The sequence below is a fragment of the Eretmochelys imbricata genome, chromosome 2 (genome assembly GCF_965152235.1).
Source record: "Eretmochelys imbricata isolate rEreImb1 chromosome 2, rEreImb1.hap1, whole genome shotgun sequence".
NCBI lineage: Eukaryota > Metazoa > Chordata > Testudines > Cheloniidae > Eretmochelys > Eretmochelys imbricata.
Window position 1 is genome coordinate 263,168,889 of NC_135573.1, and position 12,886 is coordinate 263,181,774.

Here is a 12,886-nt window from a genome sequence, read left to right on the forward strand (position 1 = left end):
TGATCCTAGAATGCATAAACAGGGAAATCTCAGGTCGGAGTAGGTGGGTTATTTTTTCTCTGTATATGACACTGGTGTGACTGCTGCTGGAATGCTGTGTCCAGTTCTGGTGCCCACAATCCAAAAAGAAGGTTGATAAATTGGAGAGGGTTCACAGAAGACCCATGAGAATGATTAAAGGCTTTGGAAATGCAATTGTAATGCACATTGGAAAACATAATCCCAACTATACGTATACAATGATGGGGTCTAAATTAGCTGTTACCACTCAAGAAAGAGATCTTGGCGTCATTGTGGACAGTTCTCTGAAATCATCCACTCAGTGAGCAGTAGCAGTCAAAAAAGCAAACAGAATGTTGGGAATCATTAAGAAAGGGATAGATAATAAGAAAGAAAATATCATATTTCCTCTATATAAATCCATGATATGCCCACATCTTGAATATTGCATGCAGATGTAGTTGCCCCATCTCAAAAAAGACATGTTGGAATTGGAAAAGGTTCAGAAAAGGGCAACAAAAATGATTAGGGGTATGGAGCATCTGCCATATGAGGAGAGATTAACAAGACTGGGATTTCTGAGGCTGGAGAAGAGATGACTAAGGGGGGATATAATAGAGGTCTATAAAATCATGACTAGTGTGGAGAAAGTAAATAAGGAAGTATTATTTACTCCTCATTACACAAGAACTCGGGGTCACCAAATGATATTAATAGGCAGCAGATTTAAAACAAACAAAAGGAAGTATTTTTTCACACAACACACAGTCAACCTGTGGAACTCCTCGCTAGAGGATGCTGTGAAGTCCAAGACTATAGCAGGGTTCAAAAAAGAACTAGATAAGTTCACAGATGGAGGATAGGTCCATGAATGGCTATTAGCCAGGATGGGCAGAGATAGTGTCCCTAGCCTCTGTTTGCCAGAAGCTGGGAATGAGCAACAGGGGATGGTTCATTTGATGATTACCTGTTCTGTTCATTCACTCTGGGGCACCTGGCATTGTCCACTGTCAGAAGACAGGATACTGGGCTAGATGGACCTTTGGTCTGAACCAGTATGGCCATTCTTAAGGTTAAGGGGTGAATTGATTACAGTCTATTAGCAGCTATGTGAGGAACAAATGTTTATTAATGGGCTCTTCAATTTAGCAGAGAAAAGTATAATTTGATCCCAAGGCTGGGAATTAAAGCTGAAAATAAGGATGCAAATTTTTAATGGTGAGAGTAATTCACCATTGGAACAGTCATGGTGGACTCTCTATCACTGACATTTTAAATCAAGATTACATGTTTTTCTAAAAGCTCTGCTCTAGGAATTATTCTGGGGCAGTTCTCTGCCTGGTGTTATACAGGACGTCGGACTAGGTGATCATAATGTCCCTTCTGGTCTCAGAATCTGTGAATCTCAGAGCAATAAATGCCACAACAATTGTCCATGGTGTGAAAAAGTATTTTCTTTGACCAGTTTTGAAGTTGCCACCACTCAATGGCATTGAATGTCCCCTGGTTCTTATGTCATGGGCAAAGGTGAAGAGAAGTTCTCAGTCTGCTTCATTATTTTGTATATTGTTGTTCCTCTCTTCTCTAAGGGTAAACAAATCAAATGTTTCAGTCATATGAGAGTTTTTCCATACCCCTAATCAAGAGAAGGCTCACTCAAAATCTTTTACTTTAGGGAAACTGAATAGTTCAAGGTATTGGTAGTGAAATGTAGCTCTTTCACCTCCAGATCACCCATTTCAATCCAGCCTAGGTCTGTAGGGAATGTACAGTATTGCCGTCTGATGGCTCTGCTGAAATGAGATAGCAATTTCACTCCAGCTCTTTGCTGATCGGAGGCCCCATCACCACTAGCATGGTTACAGCAAAGAGGCGAGAGAAATTGACCTGCCTTCTCACTTCGAGAAGCAATCCTTCCAGGTCAGCAATCCATTCTGAAGAATGACTAAGCTGAAGACACTAAGTGCATGTGAAAAATATGCAAGTGTTTTCCAAAGTTGCCAAATAGTTTAGGCACATTTTCCTTAGCCCTAAAACTTTATTTTAAAAATAATACAGCCTTATCTATCCCTCATCACCATGGTATCTAGATGCATTATCAACATTGCCGAAAGCCAGCAAATTGTCTAAAGTTAATTTTTTTGGTTCTTTGTCCCTTTTCATGAGCACTTAGATTCTTTCTTTCCGCAAAGATTCTTTCTGATTTTGGCTATGTCTACAGAACAGAGTCCATACCGGCATAGCTACATCTTCAGAGCTATGCTGACATAATCCCATAGGATAGGCACAGCCTACACCGATGGAAGGAGTTTTTCCATCCGTGTAGGAACACCATGACCCCGAGCAACAGTAGTTAGAGTGACAGAAGCATTCTTTCATCGACATAGCTCTGTCTACATCAAGGAATAGATTGGCATAGCTACAGTCCTCAGTGGGTGGAGTTTTTATACCCCTGGCTGATGCAGTTATGTTGACCTAAATTTTAGTTGTAGACCAGGCCTAAGTTACTCTTTTGGGGAGGTTGTTGTTATTGTGGGAAAGCTAATTGAAGAGTTAAAAGAAACAAAACAAATGAGTGAGACAAGGTGCGTGAAGTAATATTTGTATCCTGGAACAGATACAGCTACACCTACCCTGCACAAAGCAAACTAGCCAGTTGTGATTCATCTGGGAGGGAGTGGTTGTTTCAGGGGACAGGAGTTGTGAATGGTGAGTCTTTCACTCCTGAGTTAGTGGTTCGATTCTGACCTAAGTCACTAATCCTGAATATGGTTACCCAAATGGTGGTTACTAATGAACGGATGTCTGTATCCCAAACATACCAGCAGTCAGGGCATTTGTTGAGGTTCACGTGCCACTAGTAAGGTTTCTCTTTGATCCCAGAGAACATAGTGGCTCCTGTGTCATGAGAGAAGAAAGAGGGGGATGGGACAAATAAGAGAAGAGTTGTAAGGATGCATATATCTATAATTGAACTGAGGGGTTCAGTGAACTCCAATCTTCACTTCCTCTTATGGAGTAGAAGGGAGTAATGTCAGCTTAATAGGACATTCTTGAGGTGATTTTTCCTGTACACTATTATTTCTAAACATAATGGACCAGATCCTCGGCTGGTAAAAATTAATATAACTACACTTACGTCAGTTGAGGAGCTGGCCCAGTATCCATGACTGTCTTTCTATATTAACATTAAGGCCCAGGCACCGTAGGGTTTCCATGGTTTGTTTTAAAGCTGGGTGTCGCCCACACAAAAGGGAAATGTCTTTCCCATTGGCCACCGGTATGCACCGACAAGAGCAGGGCAATAAAATGTGACAGCAAGGGATGTGATGACAGCTCTCGGTCTATAATGTATACCTCCCAGGCTGTACTTGTGCATCTGTTTTATATTGAGGTTGGTTGTATGTGTTCTAACTGGACATTTTGGAAATACTGGAGCGTTTTGTCATTTCCCTCCTTGCAGACGGTACCAGGAGAATTACCAAGGAGCTATAAGGTGCTGGCTTAGCTGGATCGCAGAATGTTCTCCCTGTTAAAGGGCCAGGTAAAGGCACTGGAACTATAGACCCTTGCCTATGGCCCCATCTCCCAGAGTCACACAGCAGATAGGAACCTCAGCTTTCATTTAAAAAAATATGTTTCTCACCTTCACCGATGCAAAGAAAAACCTGACATCTGACTGAGTCTGCAGAGAGTCTGAAACAATAGCTCCAAGAAATGTGTATCCCTCCATTCATCTTAACTTTGAAAGCTATTGACACTCCAAGGAAGGGCAAGAGGGTATAAGGGGCCCTATGTAGAGTGCACTAGGGCCTCGGATTGCCTTAATTTGACCCTGCTTTGGTGTACTGTCCGTATGTAACAGCAGGATTTTGATGTAGGACCTTGATTACTACAGTACAGACCCCCAGCACTTGAGCTAAAGGACTAATGTTGTTAGCCAATAGCAGTAGTAGACTCTTATCGCTAGTGAGCCATTACAGGCAGATGTGACACACCCTTTGCCGGCTGAATCCTTCTCCCCCCCAACTCCACCATCACACAGTCCGGCTCTACATTACAGTACATTACAGTACACCTGCAAGCTGATTTCTGACTATAAAGGGGCAGTACACAGAAAATAGGATCAGAGCTAAGGACACCACCCTCGCCATAGCTAGAAAGTGGTGACTATTCAAAACAGTAATAAAAACAAGTGAATGGAGACTGTCATCAAAGGTTTACCAGTTGGACCTTCTTCCCTCTGTCCCCCCTCACATTCATTCATTCCAAGCGGAGTGGAGTGTTTTTTAATTATTTGCTATGAAGAAGCTGAATAGTTATGCTCTTTCTCCTACCCTGTCTGTCTATTTGAACTGTAACCACCCTAGTGGAGGCACTGTCTCCAGCCATGCGTACATACAGCCGCTAGTGTGACTTGGGCTCCGTCTTGGTCAGGGGCCCCTTAACACTACCATAATGCATATAATAACAAGGACCTATGCAATCAGTTGGTCAGGTGGCTAATAGTTTCATGGGGTGATTTACTGGACTAAGCCACAGGGTTGCACTTCCTAGAACAACATGTTCAAGTCCCTGAAGGATCAGGTTAGCTCTGCATCCTCCCAAACAAAAAAAATTTGGCTCCATGCAGCTTACCGCGTGAAAGTTTTCCATATGAGACCTTTCAACCCAAAGTCGTGCCTGCTCTGTGGGGATATGTGAAAGGTCCCAGGGCGTTTGGAAAAATTCATCCTTTCTCCAGCTGTCGTTCAATGCACTGTGCACCCTCACTACCATCCAGAAGCCGCTGCATTTCAATGGCATGTGAGCATGAAACGCTCAAGCTGCTTTGGGATCCTTTGGGTTGAAAGGCACTCTATCCGTATTCCAAGTTACGACAATTGCAGCAGTGCCCAAGCAGATCACATACTTTAGTGACAGCTTTTCACTGCCATGAGCAATCCATGGTCTGGGTTGGTTGCAATAAGAAGTCTGTTTCATGTTAACCATTTCCAAATGGATTAAACTAGAAACCTGGAGAAATTTCCACCATCCTGTACAATCTCCCACACAAGGGAAACATGTTTTAAAAGAACACTGTCAGGAATAATAGTCTGTCTGTTATGTTTTCCAGACACATTGACCCAAGATTTGAAATGTTGATAACCTTCAAGCTCTCGAGAGCTGAAATTCCTTCATTAGGGCAAAGAGCCTTTCCTTATCAGACAACAGTGAAGTAGAATAAATTGCTTGCTGACACGTATCAATAGCTTCTGCCAAATTATACATGATTTAAGGCAACTAATGCACTATGTGATGATAGCTGAAAGCAGACATATCCCAAAAGATATATTACTTACCACCTGCTTGGACCAGATGCATAAAAATTATTCAATACAATTCAGGACAGCTTTGCACTTCTAAAATTATGATATGGAATTTCAGTTGAGTTTTTCATGGTAGTTTCCATGACACAATGTTCTCGCTTTATGATACAGGTAACAATAACTACAAGAAATACTACAGGATTCTATAGCGATCATCCAACATGAGAATTGGTTGAGAAATGAAAAACTAGTTCAGTGAAAAACATAGAAGTTTTCATTTTGAAATTTTTGGGGGTGTGGGGTGTGGGCACGCCTTTTGTTTTGGAGATATTTTTGTAAAATGATTGCATCAAACTTTTTTCTCCAAATCATCATGAAAATGGTTATTGAAATATTTCATTTAGCAACACCTGGCTTTTGGTAAAAGAATATGTTTGATAAACATTCTGATTATATTTTCTATGGTGTTTTCACTAAAATTACAAGTAACGTTTTCATTTAAGAAATGTAGTGAATTTTTTGGCAAAAACAGAAAGTTAGATAATGTTGAATTTTTGTGAAAAGTGTCGAAAAGAGGTAATTTTTAATTTTTTTAAAACCTACTCTTTTGTTTTAAAAATTGCGACTACTTCTATCTCAAATCCTGCAGTATCACTGCAGTAAGGAGTCGTGTTTTGAACTAGTATTATTGTACTGGTGTTATAAGGGTAGCAATGCTAATTCCATTATACCTAGAGGCCTCCACTATTCTATTCTATTCCCAGCTCTTCAACTAGCCTGCTTGGTGACATTAAGCATGTCACAGCCCCTTTCTGTTCCTCAGTTTCCCCATCTGTAAAACTGAGATAATGATACTGACGACCTTTGTAAAACACTTTGAGATCTACTGACAAAAAGTGTTGTATAAGAACTGGGCTTACAACTGTTATGTTCAGTGCTGCACAAGCACATTGGAAGAGGTAGTCCCTGCCCCAAAATGTGTGCAATCTAACCAGACAAGCTTGGCAATAGGATGAGAGAAAATAATATTCCTATCCATATTTTACAGATGGGAAACTGCTGCACAGATGGATTCAGTGACTTGCTAAAGGTCTCACAGGAAACATGTAGCAAAGCCAAGAAATGAACCTGGCTCTCCCAAGGCCTACTCTACGCCTTAAACGCATGATCAGTCTTCCGCTTTGCTGCCACTCATGCTTATACTTAGAATGAAGATACTGCCAATATCTACAATGGACAGATTATAATCACCAGTATTCAGATATGTGGCTATTTTATGCTTTTCCTTTCCTAGACTAGAGGCAGTGATCACAGAGGAGGGAGAGCCAGGATACCTGGGTTTTATTCCTGATTCTGCTTCTGACCTTGAACAAACAACGTATCCTCTTAACCAAGTAACTAGGGGATGAGTCAGATATGTTCCCATCGTGACACCTATTACTCCCCCACTGCAATTAAAGATGGGAGAGACCAAAGCCAAAAACATGCATGTAGACTGCAATAGAAGACATCGACAGATGTCAAGATAAATGTCCATTGTTAGGGCCTCAGCCACAGATGGCACTTAGAATCACCAGTTCCAACATGTAGGCGATTCTCTGGCATGAAAGTAGACACCATATGTTTGCAAGAAGACACACAAGGGGACAAAAGCACCAAGCATCCCTGGTATGCATACTGCTGTGAACATCGAAAGCAGCACGATACTTGTACATGGCAAAAGACAGGTGAAAAATGGTGGTGTGAAACACCGTGCTACAATGGAACTTAGCACCGCTAAAATGGACCAAATTGCAGCTGTAGTTTCTGTTTACAAACCACCAGGTGCAACTTCCATCGGGACACCATGTGGGATTTCCTAGTGTAACCCACAGGCCTCCTTGGTGTGGTGCTCTGTCCCCTCTAGCGACACCTAGACCACTTAGAGATTAATGAGTCTCCTACAGCCTTAGCTAAGGGCCCGGTGGCTTTTAGCTCGTGCAGTAGAGGCTTATGCACTAAGCTCCAGAGATCTCAGGTTCAATTCTGCCCACCAACAACGGGGGGTCTGTCGGTGTTACAGTAGCAATGACAACAATGGGAGAGAAGTGGAGAAGCAAGCAGCAACAACCAAACTGACCCTGCTGTATGATCCTAAGCACAAATGTAGCTTCTAAAGTGCATGATGGACCAAGGGGTGCAATCTCAACTTAGCCTGGGTCAACTCTGAAAATGCAGGCAACTTCAGAAGGGAGGTCACCCCAAGGTTGCAGCATAGACCAGTGCAAGTCATTACAGAGGCTTTAGTGCAATCCAGGAAAACAAAGTACCTGCCAATATTCAATTCCAGGAAGGCTTTATCTCTGAACTGGAGGAATCCATCTGTAATATTACTCCAACACATGAGTACTATGGAGAAATTTGTCTCCCTGGTGTTGAAGACTGTCCAAAGCACATCCCTAGGGGATATTGGACACTATATCTACCTGGACTTTCAAAACAAACAAGCAAATTACATGAAATGTTTAGAACTGTTTGACTTGGATCTCTTCAGTGAAGAAACTCTTGGACTTGGGGAAATGCTTATGATAGAGATCAGAAAAGAGCAGCCAGTACCCTGGCTGTTCATTGCCTATACACATGCCCAGCCAGATTTCCCCAACATGTGAAGACTCATTTATACAGACAATCTTTGCATTGCCACTCAATCAGAAAGATTGAGGACACAGAGCATTCTAACTGGCTCCCTGAGCGTACTTGGAGAATATTATCACACATAGTTCCTGAATGCCAACCCTAGGAAGACACAAGCATGTACTTTCCATCAGTCCAAGCAAAAAGTCCAGGTATCCTGGGAGGGTACAATCCTTGAGCACTATGAACATCCAGTGTATGCTGAAGTCACATTAGACAGAATGCTGGCATTCAAGGAGCACATCCAGGAGCTGAAAAAAAAAAAAGTGAACTCCGGGAACTGTGTACTCCAGAAACTGACCAACACAAAACAGGGAGCTGACCACAAAAGACTGCAAGCAACCAGTCTTACCCTGTGTTACTCAGCTGTGGAGTGCTGTGCCCCATTCTGATCACACCTGAGCCATGAACACAGAATTGATACTGAACTCAATCAATTCTGAAGGATCATCCCAGGGATGTTGGAACTGACTCCCAAACGGTCACTATTCTACCTCCCAGGGACTGCATCATCATCAGAGAGGCAGGATGCCTTCGGTAAAAAGGAGAGACAAAAACAAGTGCAGGATCCAAGACGTCCAATGCAATGGCTTGTGTTATGCAGGAGGTCACAGTAGATGAATATAATGGTCTCCTTTAGCCTTAAAATCTCTGATTTTCTGAAAGGGAAATCCATTGGGATATACAGCCTTCCACTGCTAAGTCCCTGCGTTAAATCCAGATGGGTAGTGATCAAAGGTCACTACCTGCTGGCTGTGGGGGTGGCTTCAGTCCACGAGAACTCACCAGCACTGATACGGCTTCTGATTGGCATTACAGCAGAGAGGTCAGGGACTGTAACAGTGGGTCCTAGTGGAATGAAACAGGAGGGAGAGCTCTTACTGAACCAGCCAAGGGTCCGCATGAGCCGGGGCAGTCAGTCCTGCTTGTTCACCTGGGGAGAGGAAGGAGAGCTGCCTTCACCTCTGCTTCACCTCACACTAATGTGCTACCTGCAGAGTCTCACTCGTAGGCTGTCTACACCACAGGCTAAGTGTGGGATTGCCCTGCTCAAGTGCACATGCTCACACACGCTCTTATCAAGCTAGTATTGGTATGTGGTGAAGCAGAGAAAACACCCACCAGCATGGAAGGGCTTAAAGAAAGCCTTTGGGCCCAGCTAGCCCTGTCCCATCAGACCTGTAGCCAATGCCAGGCCTGGGGAGGAGAGAAAAGGAGGGAACCTAGCTCAGTTTGGGGCTGACCGGAGAAGAGGCAGGAGCTAGCTGCCTCCATACCTGAGGGAAGGATCACTGGCCTGCTGGCCACCAGGAACCAAGCACCATCTGCCTGGCCAAAGGAGATGGAGAAAGAGGCCGAGGGGCACGCGGCCTGAGGGGAACCCAGGTGACTGAAGCACAGAGACCATGTCGCCGCCCAGGGTCCACAATGGGGCACTACTAGCAACAAGCCACCATAAGAGTTTGGACTAAAGGGGCCAGGCCCCAAACTGAAGGGGAAACAGTAGGAAGTAGCCCAGGGCAGCGGACATAGACTCCTTGCTGGGAGGTCCCCAACCCAGGGCTTGACTTACACAGGGCTCTGGGCTAACACCTGGTGGAGTGGGAGAACCTAGGTCCCCCTACCCCGCTGCCTTAAAGACTGAGGCGTCCCGACCACAGAAGCAGGGAGCAGGAAGTCAAGCATTCCAACTACTCGGGCCCTCTGAGCCCCCTGTTGCCGAGTATAAATAGCAGTGTAGCTGTGGTGGCCTGGGTAGCAACCGTGAAGGCTTGGCTGAGCCATGCCGAGTACATTCCCACTGGTTTGGGTGGGTTTGTACTCAACTCAGCTCAGCCAGGCATCTGCTACCATGACTGCTTGGCTGTTTATACTCAGTCTAGCTCAATGAGGAAAGGTTGAGACCCACTGAGGTATAGAACTCAGGCATCCCGGCTCTCAGTCCTCTAGCCTGGGCTTCTGAGCAGCCCCTCAAGCTCCCTCTTCTTCCTGCTCCTTCCCTGCTCATTGTGCTTCCATCTTCTTCTGCACCTCTTGATGCAGCACACTGGGGAGGACTATGCGGCCAGCCTGCCCTGAGCAGCACTAGAAGATAGCCATAGTGTGAGGCAGACAGGCTGTTCCAGATACACGCTCCAGGTAAGGGGCAAACTAACACAATAAGTATGTCCCCTTTAACAAAGTCTCAGAGAAAGAGGCGTTTATAAGGCCCTGTTAGGATCCCCAGGATCTGTGCTCTGCTCCAGCTTTTAAACAGTTCCTTGGAGGAGCCCCCTTCTGTGTGGCTGACCCCGTAAGTGTCCCCCTCTTCCTTCAGGTTTGGTCACACGGCTTCTACGCCTCTGAGACTGAGCCTCTGGGGTCCAGCACTCCTGTTTCACACTGTGAGCTCTGCCCAGCGCATCCTCCTGGTCAGAGCCTTGTACACTCTTTGGGGACCGGTGTACCTCAAGCAAGTATTTGCACCTCGAGTCTCCTGCTCCGCTCCAAGAACAGCATTAACCCTTTTGCACCTGCTGAGGAGAGATGCTAAGTATAGCGGGAAACTGAGGCACGCAGCAGTGTCATGAAAATATTGCAGAACATTCCTACTTTGTCACAAGCCATTACCTCAGGACCTTGGCTCAGAGCTCCCAAGCATAAAGTGCACAAATAAAGTCTCTGTGCTCAGCCATGCTAGTGCCTTAGAACAGCCATCACCCATAGCAGCCTATGGGGCTTCTACCATCTGATTCCCCACAGACTGTTCTGGTCGTGAGGGCCTGTCTGACCCTTAAAGGGGTCGTATACTCCTGCATCTCCCCCACATTAAAAGACTCTGAGGCATCAGACCATTCACCCCGATGGTGCCCAGGGAGAATAGCCCCATGCTGGGTCAGCTGACTAGGGCTTGCTGGGCTCAGGCTGCAGGGCTGTGAAATTGCAGTGTAGACTCTGGGTTTGGGCTAGAGCCTGGCCTCTGAGACTCCGCAAGGGGGAAGGGTGTCAGAGCCCCAGCGGCATGTCTACTGCAGTTTTCAGCCCCACGAGCCCGAGTCAGCTGACCCCGGCTCTGAAACTCAGTACCGTGCAGTGTGGACGTACCCTCTGAGGTCAGCAGCGGTGCTGCAGGGCGGGAGAATGGTGACCCTGAGCCCTGGGCAAATGCTGGGAAAGGGGGTGGAACCAGGAACCGGATGGAACACCAGTTCTTTTCTTTTAATGGGTGTAAAGAGCTGACAGCTCTGGACAGGGTCATGCCTGGATGGCACTTTCAGAGGGGCTTTCCCGCTGGAGGAGCCACGGCCATACCTCTGGCTCCTAAAAACACAGTCCCCACTATATCACAGCTGTGTGATCCCTCTCTGGCCCACTGCAGAACGGCTCCTGCTCTAGAAGTCCAAGTATAGCCCATAGGTTTGCAACTTGTGACTCCTCCCTTGCCAATCCCCAGTGGTTTAAAAAACGACTAAGCCTCCTGCAGGAACTGGGTCTAGAGTTGACAGGCCCTCGGACTAACAGTCACATGATCCAAACAAAATGATCAATCCTGATCTAGTGGGCGAGGTTAGGATGGTCTTAGGGTTAATGCACTTGCCTGGGACTCAGGAGATCTGAGATCCAACATCTCTGCTCTGCCATGTACTATCCTGTAAAAAGAAAAGGAGGACTTGTGGCACCTTAGAGACTAACAATTTATTTGAGCATAAGCTTTTGTGAGCTACAGCTCACTTCATCAGATGCATTCAGTGGAAAATACAGTGGGGAAATTGTTGAGATCATGGTGGAATTCCTCAAGGGTTTCTTTTCCATGGGTCCAGATGATGAAGATGTCATCAATGTAGCTCAAGTAGAGTAGGGGCATTAGGGGACGAGAGCTGAGGAAGCATTGTTCTAAGTCAGCCATAAAAATGTTGGCATACTGGGTACCCATAGCAGTACCACTGATTTGAAGGTATACATTGTCCCCAAATGTGAAATAGTTATGGGTGAGGACAAAGTCACAAAGTTCAGCCACCAGGTTAGCCGTGACATTATCGGGGATACTGTTGCTGACGGCTTGTAGTCCATCTCTGTGTGGAATGTTGGCTTAGAGGTCTTCTACATCCATAGTGGCCAGGATGGTGTTTTCAGGAAGATCACTGATGGACTGTAGTTTCCTCAGGAAGTCAGTGGTGTCTCGAAGATAGCTAAAAGTGCTGGCGGCGTAGGGCCTGAGGAGGGAGACTACATAGCCAGACAATCCTGCTGTCAGGGTGCCAATGCCTGAGATGATGGGGTGTCCAGGATTTCCAGGTTTATGGATCTTGGGTAGCAGATAGAATACCCCTGGTCGGGGTTCTACGAGTGTGTCTGTGCGGATTTGTTCTTGTGCTTTTTCAGGGAGTTTCTTGAGCTGGTGGTATAGTTTCTTTTGGTAACTCTCAGTGGGATCAGAGGGTAATGGCTTGTAGAAAGTGGTGTTGGAGAGCTGCCTAGCAGCCTCTTGTTCATATTTCGACCTATTCATGATGACGACAGCACCTCCTGTGTCAGCCTTTTTGATTATGATGTCAGAGTTGTTTCTGAGGCTGTGGATGGCATTGCGTTCTGCACTGCTGAGGTTATGGGGCAAGTGATGCTGCTTTTCCACAATTTCAGCCTGTGCACGTCAGTGGAAGCACTCTATGTAGAAGTCCAGTCTGTTGTTTCGACCTTCAGGAGGAGTCCACCCAGAATCCTTCTTTTTGTAGTGTTGGTAGGAAGGTCTCTGTGGGTTAGTATGCTGTTCAGAGGTGTGTTGGAAATATTCCTTGAGTCGGAGATGTCGAAAATAGGATTCTAGGTCACCACAGAACAGTATCATGTTCGTGCAGGTGCAGGGGCAGAAGGAGAGGCCCCGAGATAGGATAGATTCTTCTGCTGGGCTAAGAGTATAGCTGGAT